General features: G+C 51.7%; 1 protein-coding gene across 6 annotated transcripts in view; it reads right to left on the reverse strand.

The window, feature by feature from the left end:
- The window catches only part of LOC128901248 (keratin, type II cytoskeletal cochleal), a 65,672-nt gene that overhangs the window by 11,970 nt on the left and 41,344 nt on the right, over nucleotides 1-12,358 (reverse strand). For 4 of the 6 annotated variants that reach the window (XM_054183107.1, XM_054183101.1, XM_054183102.1 and 1 more), the window contains one exon: nucleotides 3,020-3,178. The exons of the other annotated variants lie outside the window; for them this stretch is intronic. The gene's annotated coding sequence lies outside the window, so the exon portion shown is untranslated. The remainder of the gene's footprint in view (nucleotides 1-3,019; nucleotides 3,179-12,358) is intronic. 6 annotated transcript variants of the gene reach the window in all.

Genomic DNA, 12,358 nt, shown 5'->3' on the forward strand with positions numbered 1-12,358 from the left:
GAAGAGGCAGAGACAAAAAATTTACGGGCTTTCTGTGTTTTAAAACAGCCTTGAAGGGACAAATGGTTTTATTACAAGGTTGTAAATTCTCCATGAGATTTCAGTGTCTGGCCTGAATGTGTCACCCTTCAGCTCTTCCCCTCACCAGGACAGCAAGATAGCGCTGGCTACATTTTCTGGCCACAGCCTATTCAAAATATGTACTTCCTTCTTTGCGGGAAGAATACAAGTTGGCTGGAGATCCCAGCTACTAAAAGGAAATTCTCTTTTTGACGGAGGGAAAGGGGGAGGATTGAGACAGAGACACATGAGGCAAGATTCCTTCCTGCCCAGCAAGCTGGCTCGGCTTTCACCAGCAAAAAGAAAAATAACGTATTGAGTGTAAAGCAAATTTGCGTGTTGTGCACACCCAGCTCTACTTGACCCGACGGCTGATGTAGACAGGCCAGGGTTCATTTCATCCACACACAGCTCGCAACAAGGCAGAAGCCCCCAGCTGCTTTCCATAGCTCCAGGTAGCTCAGAGGGAGAGACAGGCTGCTCCCGCAGCAGCTCTGGCTTGTCTTGAGAGGACAAGGACTGAATCCGAACGCGTGATTTAGTGCTACAGTCAGGCAAGAGTAGCTCCCACCAAAGCAAGCCCCGGCTGCTGGACGTTCTCAGGTCGCGTTCCAGCCTCAACTCCTTTCTATCAGCAGACAGGATTTTTTTTTTTGCACAACACAACATGCCAAGCAGAAAGCAATCCAGCCAGGTAAAATACAGGCCTGCTGTCAGATAAACTAGCATAAAGGCAAAGCTGTTCTCAGCAGCCTCCGCAGAAACAGCATTTCAGCAGTAAGAGAACTGAACTTCATCCTGGTTTGCACCATCAGGGACCAGATCAATGAAAAGCCATTTTCTAATCTTAACGACAGCCATGCAGCACCACTGATTTTAGGTAAGGATGAGTCTGTCTTCCATTCAAGGTTCAAGCTCTCTTTTCTGTGCCGTGAGCAGCCCAGCCAGCGCAGGAGAGACTCGGCAACGCCTCATTCACCTTGCTGCTACCTGCTCCCCAGCTCCCCGTCTCGCAGCTCCCCAGTTTAGACCCCTTCCACTTTTGACAACCCGTCCTGCAGAGAGAACGTTCCCCTTTTAAATCCAGTTTCAAGTCAGGGTAAGTCAGAGCAGGATCCAGCGACCCAGAGGTGTCACCAGCAGAGTTTGCTTGTGTTGTTGGGATGCCATGGTAACCCTGCAGAGTTGCACAACCGCAGGGACTGGTAAATACTTCCAAGCCCACGTGAGCGACCCGCAGGGACTGGGGTTCAGTCACAAAGACACTGTATTGCCAGGATAAACACCCTCTTGGGGAAGCGAACGCTGTGACATCACGACTGCTGTGCTTGGTGTCACAAGCAGCCAGCCCAGGCCCTGCACGCCCAGGAGCAGCCCATCGCTGTGCACCGACGCTCACAAAGCCAACAGAGCCACAAATGATAAACCCCTCCATAAACCCTTGGGAAAAGGAACCAAGCTCTCAATTCCAGCCCAGAAAGTGGGGAAAAAAATTAAAAAAATAATGGTCATGACGTAGTGGAAGAGGAAGAAATTTTTGCAGGCGAGCAAAATTGTGTGTTAAGAACATGTTCTTATGCGGATCAGTGTCGGCCTGTTGTTTCCACATCTTCTATCGCTATCGCATGGGCTATCTCTCGCCGTGTGTTTAGAACGCGATGTTTGGACGGAAAGCTTTCTGGAGCAGGGAGTGCCCTCAGGGTTTGTGTTTGCACAGTGCAGTCCTAGTTTGCGAGTACTGCTCCAAAGTGCTTTGGCAGCGAGTCATAAATCAATTAGTGTCCTAACGACAAGCAGTGTTTTGGTGGTCTCAGGACTGGGGTATTGCAAGAGCACGATGGGGTGCTCACGGGGCTGTCAGAATGACGCTGTCAAGCTGTTAACAACACCCAAAAGCAATGCCAACACAGCGGCACTTCCACCCACATCTGCAGCTGTAAAACCCCGTGAAGACTGTCCCCATGCTGTGACCACAGCTCCCCCTTTCAGGATCTAAGTAGTCTCATTAATAGAAATTTCCAGCCCATCAATAATTCCTGGGAATATAGAGACACGTCCAGAGGGAACCTGTCCTCTTACTGCCCCAAACGCAAGCACCGTACGCCAACAATCTGATGCACAAATGAGCCATGTTAGCATGAGGTGGCTCTCTATCAATAAGTTCTATTGATTTGTTTAGTTCTACTTTCTGTGTCACTCGGGCTATAAAGCTCAATATCATGACGCAGTTCTTCAGCCTAGTATCTCAACGACAGGGAAGCGGCTTTTTCAGAGAGGCGACGGCTGGCTGATTTGAAGGATTCATTTGTTCCAAAGGTTGGTGCCTCGGTACAGTTCATTGCCTTGCAACAGGAACCCTCCTGCTATAACTCGGGGCCTTACCACTCATTTGAAGCTGTTTAGTTGGCGTCTTTAGTCTCCTGCCACTGCCCATTCCGAAGCACTTAAATGGCTCTCCTGAACCTGGTATCATTCCCTGGTTAATGTTAAGTCACCACCCTCTTAGTCTTACACTGGATAAACTGAATAGGCTGAAATCCTCACTTCTTTCGTAAACAAATGGCTTTTCTGAGGACTTGACATCACTTCTGCGGCCCCTCTCTGCCCCAGCGCCCTTGGCACACGCCTCGCTATTGTTCACGCTGCAACTCCACGCAGCTTTACACGGGGAAACCGCATTTTGCTCTCCGCTCTCGCGGCCCCGCAGCTTTACAGCCTCAGGTCTCCGTCAGCACTAGAGGCCGGCATGACGGATCCCACCTAAACTACACCGTGTCTTCCAGCTACACTCCTTTTTCCAACAAAAAGCAGCCTTGGCATTAAAGGGGCATCACGGGACCAGCAGGAATAGCCGGAGGCGGCTCGGGCTGACAGAGCCAGCCGCCCTAGACCAGAGCCAGCTCCACGTTAACGACGAGGCTTCCAGCAAGCTCCTGGCCCTCCCGGAGCCGCATCTCACCTTTCCTCCTCCCTCTGCCCACTCTGCTGAGGCCGGGAAGCCCTGGTCTCGGCTCCTTGCTGCCTGGTCACTCCTGGGAAGCTGCCTGCTGCTGGGGGCATCACCCACTGCCGTGAGACACCTCCTCAAGCTCCGAATTGGCTGCGCTTGTTCTGTTAGCTGAAACCCAAAAAGAGCACCATCAGTCTAAACCCGAAGGTGTTCAGATAACAGCCCCAAACCACCCACCGGCACCTCCAGTGTGGTGGTGCAAACCCCCTCCTCAGGCCACCCGGTGCTTGGTGTGATTCCCCCAGCCTGGGCCACGTAATAACCCAACGTAAACCAGGAACGAGTGTGAAGGGCAACGGACCAGAACGTTACGGCAACCCCTGAGCACACCTGGTTCCCTCATCCCCTCTCGCTTGGAAACAGTCAATAATTGATCACTACCTGACACTACCTGGATCCTGGCCCAAAGAGGGGGGCTGATACCAGAACTTCAAGATCTGCCAAGTTCTGGGCTTGCACAACTGGTGGAAAGTACCAGAATATCCCATTGTCTGAGTTGGGCCGGACTGGAAAAGCACCTGATGAAAGTCAATTATCTCAGAGCTTACAAACAGCGACTCCAGCGAGACCCTTTGAGGTCTCCAGGATGGCAGCGGGCTGGGACCAGCATCTCCCCCGAGCTGGGACGCTCGGGCTGACACCCCGAGGGTTAAAGGGCCTGGGCGAGCCAGGCCTCTGAGTCTTGCTCATGGCTGCTGAGGAATGCCCTGCTGAGGAATGCCGTGACGGCTCTGAACTCCAGAAGAGGGAAATTTTAACTACAGGCTAGCTGCTCTCACCCACCTCTCCGTCTGCCTGCGTGCTTCTGACATACACGTTAGCTTTTATGAGTGGGGGTGTTCATATATTTTACTGGATCCAAATATTTTCTGTCTCCTTGCCCATGTTTTTATATGTTTTGGTGTTCACACACATACATATTGATTTAGGAAAAGGGGCACCCGTCAGCTCACTGGAACCACCCCTTGCGCAGGGACCTTGATCTGAGCAGTTAAAGACCCAAGTGGTGCGTGGGGCTCCTTGAATGGTGTGAGTTTTGGTGTTTATACCAATATACTGATTTGGATAGTTTAAGTTAGTGTGAATCTTGTCATTTTTAAATCCGTAATTAAGTCACTGTTCAATTATTTTGTTAAACCCAGCCCACGCAGCGGGGATCCTTCCCGGGGACGCAGCGCCTGGCGGGGCACTGGCTCACCAGCGTCCTCTCTGCACCTGACGCAGGTGGAGACGTTCAAACTATGGACTTTCCCCCTCCTCCAACCTATTTTACATGCACCTAAAGCTGGTCCCCGTCCCGCGCCCCCCACATTATAAGATCTTATGATTACAAGAAATCATGAAGGAATAACTATAAATATAGTTATAATTATGTATAATCATAATTACATGGGTAATTTTTACATGAAAGTTGAGAGTCACTCCCACAGCTAAAGCCTTAAGGAAAAACAAACAAACAAATAAATTAAAACACTACAATTCTCAGAGCCGAGGTGAAACTGCCAGCCCTGGTAACGCCAGGCTCAGTTTTTCTGGAAACGGCACGTCTTGGAGGAGAAGGGAAAAATCCACGTTCTGTCCCCACAAAAATAACGTGGGATTTTTGAGCCCAGCCTGTTCAATCCGTTGGTCTGTTCGAGTTCCCAACAGCTGATCTGCCGTAACCTCTGTGGATACTCACGCAGCACAGAGCCGGCAAGCCGGGTCCGATCAGAGTCCGTCTGTCTCGAGTTATACACACCGGCCAGCCCCAAAACACAGGGCAATTATACAGTGATCCTACCGCCGGCCATATTTCTCCAGCCCCCAGCTGTTTAACTCTCCCCAAGTTGGAATTTGCATCCTGACCAGCACGTTTAACCGCTGCTGATGGTCCTCTCCCCCCATTACTCCTTGGTTAAACTCATCCCCGAGTTTAAACTAACAGTAACAATTAAACAATCCCTACAATCTGCGGCAATGAGATTGCATGTGGCGTGAGATCTTCCTATGCTCCTGTTTTAATTAACTCAATTGCAAACTAATGTGCCCCATTCAGAGCAGATGGAAACCGTGAGGACATTTCACTGCAGTCAAGGGAACGCCACCACTTTACAGGAACTGAAATAAAACCAGCGCCACAGTACGCGGCGTTATCACAGGAGTCCGTGGGCCTGATTCGTGCCCGGGCTGAAGGATAACGCCGCAAAGCGAATGGAGTAAGCAAAGAGAGAAACGACCTCGCACAGTCATCAACAAGAAATGCTCTTATCAAAATTCTGTCTCATCTGACACAGCTTGGGCAGAGTCAATGGCACAATGCCACTTTTCGCCAACCAATCCTTCATCTCCAAGTCCAGGAAGGATTAAGGTCTCACTTCCCCCAAAATACTACGCATCCAACACGGCAGCCATCCTAATTCACCCGCGTTTGTACAGCCCTTGGCACAACGTAATTGTGGACAACGACTGGGTTTCTTAATAGCTACCACAACACAAACAACCGTCTTCACGCCGGTGACTGCACGGGAGCAAAGCTGCTCCGCAAGCTCTGGCCCCAATTATGAATTCCAAGATCTTTTGCAAAATCCAAGCTGTCCAAACAGATCGGTTGCCCAATAAACTCCCCTAAGGAAGAAAAACAACAAAGAAAAACAGAGAACTGTATGGGGTGTTTTAGAGATAAACTGTCCCGCAGGCGGGAAGTGCGTGGGAGAGGTAGGAATAAAACCCGCATCACCTCCCCCCACACACACGGGGCGACACGTTACCAAACACGTGGCTGCGAATATTCGTTTGAATCTTCAGGCCACTGGATTGCAAAAACTCCACCAGATTCAGTGTAAATTGTCCTCCTGCTACAGAGGGTGGTCTGTACCCTCCAGGGTTTCCAGAGACAAGGACCGGGGACGTCCAGAGCAGGGATGTTTTCCACATGCAACTGCGGGAATTTAACACATTCAGCTTGTAAAAATGGGAGCTTGCAAGATCTACCCAAACCAGCTCAACCTGTGCACACACAAACCCTTTTGTGAAAGGCAGAGAAGCACGAAAGCAAAGGCAGAGGGACTAAACCAAAGAGGTGCAGGATCTCCTCACGGATGAGTCACAGTCAGAAGAAGAAAAGGGACGAAAAAAATTCAAATGATTAATTTGTTACGAGTATTTTATTACGGCTATAATCACCAGGCTGAGATGGTTATCTCTGCCTACACAGGGGCCAACTCAGCTCTCAGGGAGACAAGGGGGTTTTCCTACAATTGCAAACGCGGGAAACAGAGAAACAAGGAGAATCGCGCTCCCGAGATCTGGGCTTTAGGACTTCCCACCCATCTGCTGTCGCACCAGCCAGGTATTTTACCTCAGCATTCATATCTCAGCCTTTTAACCCAAATGTGACCGAGTTGGCAGCTTCCAAATCAAAGCCAAAAGGAAGGCGCCTTTCCTCTGGTCTTCTCCGGGACTTGGTATCAGGTTTTACAGTACGAGCAAAGGGCAGGATTGCAGCCTTGGACCTGATGGGGAGCCCCTCCCTGGGTGCTGATGGCAGCAGAAGGTGTGGTAGGTCTGTGTCAGGCACCATCATAATCAATACACTCAACGATGACAATAATAATAATAATCATAATTATCTTGCACCTGCCCACATTGCCTACGACATAAATGACTATTTCCAGGTCTGTGGGAGGGGAGGGAAGCTCAGGTCTGGCATTGCGTGGAGCTGGGGCCACCCTCGGCTGTGCCGGCTGCTCAGACGAACCTCCTCCAGCCCCAGCACCCAACCGCCTCCCCCCTGCACCCACCAGCACCCCAAAGCCACCCCCAGCCATCGGCTCCACTAGCAGCAAGTTTCCATGTTACACAAGGATGGCGTGGGAGGGAAGGCTTGGCAGGAAAAGAAGACGAAAAACAGTGGCAAGAGCGAGAACAGCTCTCCATGATGCTGAGGACGCTTCCTTCCCACGCACCGTGTGCTGCGCAGCCCCTTGGTGCAGGGGAAGAGCTTTACCCGGTACGAAAAAAGGCGTAAGGGCCCTTCAAGGCAGGACTGAGCTTCCAGGGTTACCGCGTTCACCAGGCGTGCACCAGGCATGAATCAGCCTCGCAGAATTTGACCCCAGGAGTTAAAAATCAGGATGAATCAGATCTGGTACCAGATTTAAGAGGGATTACAGACTCCTGGGCTTGGCGCTGGCGTGGCCCTGACACACGCATACACGTGGGGTTGTGAGGGACCGTCGTGCGGGCACACGCAGCCCAGCCATGCCACGTCACAGCAGCCCTCACCAAGCCGAGACGGAGCGAAGCGAGTGGGCGATTCCTCCCTCTGCCTCAAGGTGCTGACTTGGGCCCGTGCCTAAAAGGATCCACGCCACGCACGGGCGACGAACCTGTTGAGCTACGCTACAGGGCACAGGGTTTGGTGCCAAAGCTTCCCTCGCAGACACGTCGGGACGGCAGAGCGGCTCCCGACCGCGCGCTGCACTGCTAAGAGGAGGCTCCAGCAGTTCCCTGGCCCCTGCGGGTAACCCAGCGCCAAACCACGTACCCAGCAACTGCCCCTTCGCAGGCGAGCGCCGGGCAGGAGCAGAGCCAGCTGTGCCCTGCTCCCTCTGCCCGGGCTGCCGAGGGGTTGGGTCGCATCGTTTGGGAAGTACGAAGCACAACAAACTACCCCAGAAAAGCCGTGGCGAGGTACGGCCATGGCCAAACGCCCGCTTTGCATTTATTCCAGTGGCACAAGGCGAAATGTGGGAGACTGAGGTCCAATTCACATAAGTGGACGGGGAAAAGAAATAATAAACTCAGACCTTTTGCCTGACAATTTGGGCATGCGGCCTCTGAAAAGCGCAGGCACAAGGCGAGGGCGCACAGAGGCACTGGTTCTCCAGCACAAGGACCCTGATCTTTGTGGGATCCCACAGCAAACTGCCCCTCGGTCTGTCCTGACACAGCATCAAGCGGTGACACCATCCCCTTCTCCCATTCCCACCCTCACCGTGCCACTGCTCCCAGTTTGTGGCTCTCACCTGATGAGAAACGCAGTGGGAGCCCAAATCCCTGTCCTCACAGAGCAAAAATACACCCAAAGCCATCTAACCTCACGTCCCATCCCTTAAATTTCTGGGCTCGCTCCCGCTACACTAATTTTAGGAGAGAAGCCACTGCAGGCTGGGACTCCTGTGATCAGCCGCCAGTCCCCACCTTGGGGCAAAATAATCTGTGTTTCTGCAATTCCCAATGCAAACGTTCACCTTCTAACTAACACTTTGATGTCCTACGTCTTTTTTTCCCCAAAAAAAGATCCCAGTGTATTTTAGCCTCAGAACCTGCATGTTGCAAAACAGGTAGATGGGCTCATAAATATCCATGCAGCCTCATTAAGAGCTAAAGGTTCGCAGTACCCACTGAAACACAATACATCATTATTTATGCTGTAAACCATGTGAGAATGACACACAATGCAGAAACAAAATGCCTAATTAAAAGTGACACAAGAGCACAGAGCCAGATTGTAATCAGAGCGGTGGATACTGGGTGCTGTCTAAAAGGAATGAGGTAATTTGCTCAAGTGCGGATTGAGAAACACTAAGCAGTAAATCCTCACACTGTGCGTCTCGTTTATGCTCTTTTTATAAGCAGGGACACTGAGAAAGGAGAAGCCATTCGCCAAAGTAACAGGACAGGTTATGAAAAAGGGAACCGGCAACCTCCCTGCTCCCCGCACGGCTCAGAAGAGTGGGCTCAAAGAGCGGCTGCCGCAAGGACACGTGGGGACAATGCACAGCCGAGAGCACACGGAGATTCACAGACTTGGGGGCGGCCTTCAACTGAGAAAATAAAGCAGCGGTTTCTACGATGTCCCTTTATTTGGGGAGTCCCTTTATTTGGGAGATGATACAACGCGGCTGCCTGGGGCAGATCCAGCGTCCAGCAGCTGCTTCCCAGCCCCAGGCGGGGACGGTATCGCCCAGCCTCTCCGTAAGGCGGGAAGGGAAGAGCCTGCAGCACCCCAGCAGAAATAAGTGATGTCACCACCACTTAATTAGTCCTACCTTTTTTTTCCCCAATACCTGAAATTTCCTGGAAACTACGTGAGCAAAAAAAGCGCAGCCAATGGGTTGGAAACCTTCCTGAGTGTGAAGCTGCTGTGGGCACGTCCCGTCCTGCCTTCCAAACTCTTCTATAAATTCTTTGCAAGTGACGTCTATTCTGGGGGAAGTGTTTTAAAAGGTAGAGTTTTACCTACTCACTGTTTCATCCAGAAATCAAAAAGGAGGAAGAGGGGAAAGGGGCTGGCAGGGGGGAAGGGATGTGAATGGCTCTGGGCAGGCACATAAAGGAAGCAAAGAAGGAGGCGAAATGGAAGTGTGACACTAGAAGGGCAGATGAGCATGGAAAGGAGGAATAAATGAGAGAAGGAAGGAGCAGGGATGGAGCGGAGCTCGGGAAGGCTGCAGAGCTACCTCCAACCATCCCCCAAACCGGGGTCCACAAAGACCCGCAGTCTGGGATGAAGTTCTCCTGTCCCCAGCCACCCTGCCCCGACACCAGCATGGGCAGGGTGGCTCCGGCGCTTCCCTCAGTGCCCATCCGCGGTCCCCCCGCGCTGGCAGGGTCAGATGAGGAGAGCAATGGCAAACCACAGCCATGCCCAAATGAGCACGCAGCCCTGTGGTCACCGGCGTGTCCCTGGCCGTCCTACCACAGCACTGGCCTGGGCTTGCCTCCAGCCGAGCCCTGCACCTTCCTTTCTCCACAGGGCACCGCAAGGAAGGAGCTGAATTAAGGTGTCTCTGCAATCAAAGCCCCTCACCACAAACCCAGCTCTGGGCAGCGGTGCTGGCCTGGGACCCCGTATAATCAACCTACCTGCAGGTTATGCCCCAGAGCGGGTAAAAACCTCGCCTGTCACAGGGTGAGGGCCAGCAGCCAAATTTAACAAAAGCAAAACAAACATTTACCAAAATAGGCCCTCCTCTTGCTCTTTTTTTAAACCCGAAGTGAACTGGGTGGACTGAACCTGGTTCTTTGGAACCAGGAACCTGCAGCTGCTCTGCCTCGTCCTACCTGTGGCCACAATATCAGCCATTCCCCCGCCATGCGTCATTTGGCTTCACACGCACGGTTCCCCCTCCAGACGCTCCTCACGTGCCTGACGAGGCTTAAGCCTGTCCTGCTGACCCACTCATTACCTCCGCGGCTCTCTGCATCCCTCAGCCCTGTCTCTGTCTTGCTTAACCTTAATCATTCAGATTCCTTGGGGCAAATGCTGATTCGTTGTTTGTTTCATACATTACCCACACTTAATAAACAGCAATTACTTATGGAACCTTGATAAATAAATTATTCTACTACGCGTATACATATTGAGCCAATAACCCTAAAAGGTGATTTTCCAGATGGCCGGGATGAATCTCCACGTATCAAGGGAAGGGTGACAAGACTCTCTAGGTTTGTCTGAAAAGGTTTAAGCACCCCCAAGCCACCCTGTGATGGTTTAAGCTACCCTGTGCCCATCTCCAAACCTCAACCTACCGACCAACCACACTGCAAGCTCAAAGCAGTAGGTTGCCTTGCTCCTGACATACCCAGAATGGGAGACCCTGGGATGACTCAGCACCTTTGGATGGCGACGGCTTCATCCAAAGGGATCGGGGGACAAGCTAGACCAGGCTGCAAGGACACGGGTGGCAACACTGTGGGAGTAGGAGGACACAGCAATTTAGCTGGAGATGACTGGACCCTTCATCGCATCCTCCAGAGCCTTCTCCACCCTGTCACCACCTTCCTCTTGTCCCCATCCTTCTTTGGCTTGTTTTGCTACGTAGCAAAGAAGGCTGGCGCCAAATCTTGGAGCCTGATTTTGGACACTAGCCCATTCCAAACTGAACCAAATACCTGGCCAAGGAGGAGCATCGAGAACATGGGCAGGAAGGGAAGAAACACCCTGACTCAGCACTGCCTCTCCCACAGGGCAGGGAAGACAGCAAGGGAGAGAAACATGCAGCAAGGCTTTGGAAAGCAGCCCTCCCTTCTCCATCCTCGAAATGCCAGCGTGGGGTGACAGGTTTCCGCACTGCTACGTGCGCCTACGATACCAAAGAGCAGCATCATTTCAGCATCAGGCCGCTGGGCATCGCCACGGAGCCATGTCCTGGTTAGACCAAAATGAGGGTCCCCCCAGGACCCTGCACCAGCGTCTCCCTGTAACAGGGCCAGTTTGGATCCCCACGTCACCCCTCTGCCTGGCAGGTGGGACAACAGGAGCTTCACCCAGAAAGGAGACGTCAGAAAGCAGGTTAATCCTCTCTCTGCAAGCTCTTCCCACGCATCCTCACATCACCTGCCAGCAGAGATGACCACTTGCAAACCCGTTCCTTAGAGAGTTATTGCAAATTATACCCATCCTTCTGGAAGGAGGCAGGACTTTGAAAAGCCTTGCGCAGCTCGGAGTAGAGCGGCCCCAATGCCCCCACTGGAAAATGGTTTTCCACCCTGCCGTTCCCCAGCATTAAAAGCAGCTTTAACCCTAAACCATCATCCTTCTACATCTTTCTGTGGCAGAACGATTTGGTTCCCCCTTCACCACCTAATAGAGAGGGTGTGGGATAAAGTACATAATATTATACAGGAGCCGGGACTCAAAAGGCACCAAGCAACATGCTACAATCAGATCTGATCACCAGAAGAGTTTTTAGTGCCATCCTGCACCAAGAGATGCCATTCCAGACAAACTGGACATCCTCCCAGGCTGGATCCACTGCTAGAAATTTAATTTCAAGAAAAAAAAAAGAAAGAGAAAAGAAAAGAATTGATACTTAGAGGAGAAAGGAGTAGACATTGATGCCTGGGCAGATGTGGTTGCGATGCGATGACCAGCACAGCACTGCTTTCTCTGCAGCAGTTTCTTTGCTTCCTGGGATCTTGCAAAACATCATCGTGCAACATGCCAGTGCAGAACACTGCTCCCAGCCGCTATTAAACCGACCCAGCTTAACTTCCCCTCTATCTCCTTCCCTCAGAGGGCTCATTCCCAGGGAGCCATCACAACTGCCCTCAGCACCAGATGAAGCAAAAAACCTGCCAGGTGACCCCATGACCTGATGCTAATCAGGAACACTGATGTGCCGGCAACCGCAAAGCCACAAACGAGCAGCCCACGATGAGACAGATAATCTCACCTCGCCTTGCAAGAGCCATGAGCTCTGTCATCTCCCGTCCATAAATTTTGTTTTAATCCTTAAAATAAACCGCTCACTGAAAAGTCCCAACAAGGATCCGCTGAGTGAGGGACTTGGTATTCAA

This window comes from Rissa tridactyla, chromosome 24, assembly GCF_028500815.1.
Source record: "Rissa tridactyla isolate bRisTri1 chromosome 24, bRisTri1.patW.cur.20221130, whole genome shotgun sequence".
Classification (NCBI taxonomy): Eukaryota; Metazoa; Chordata; class Aves; order Charadriiformes; family Laridae; genus Rissa; species Rissa tridactyla.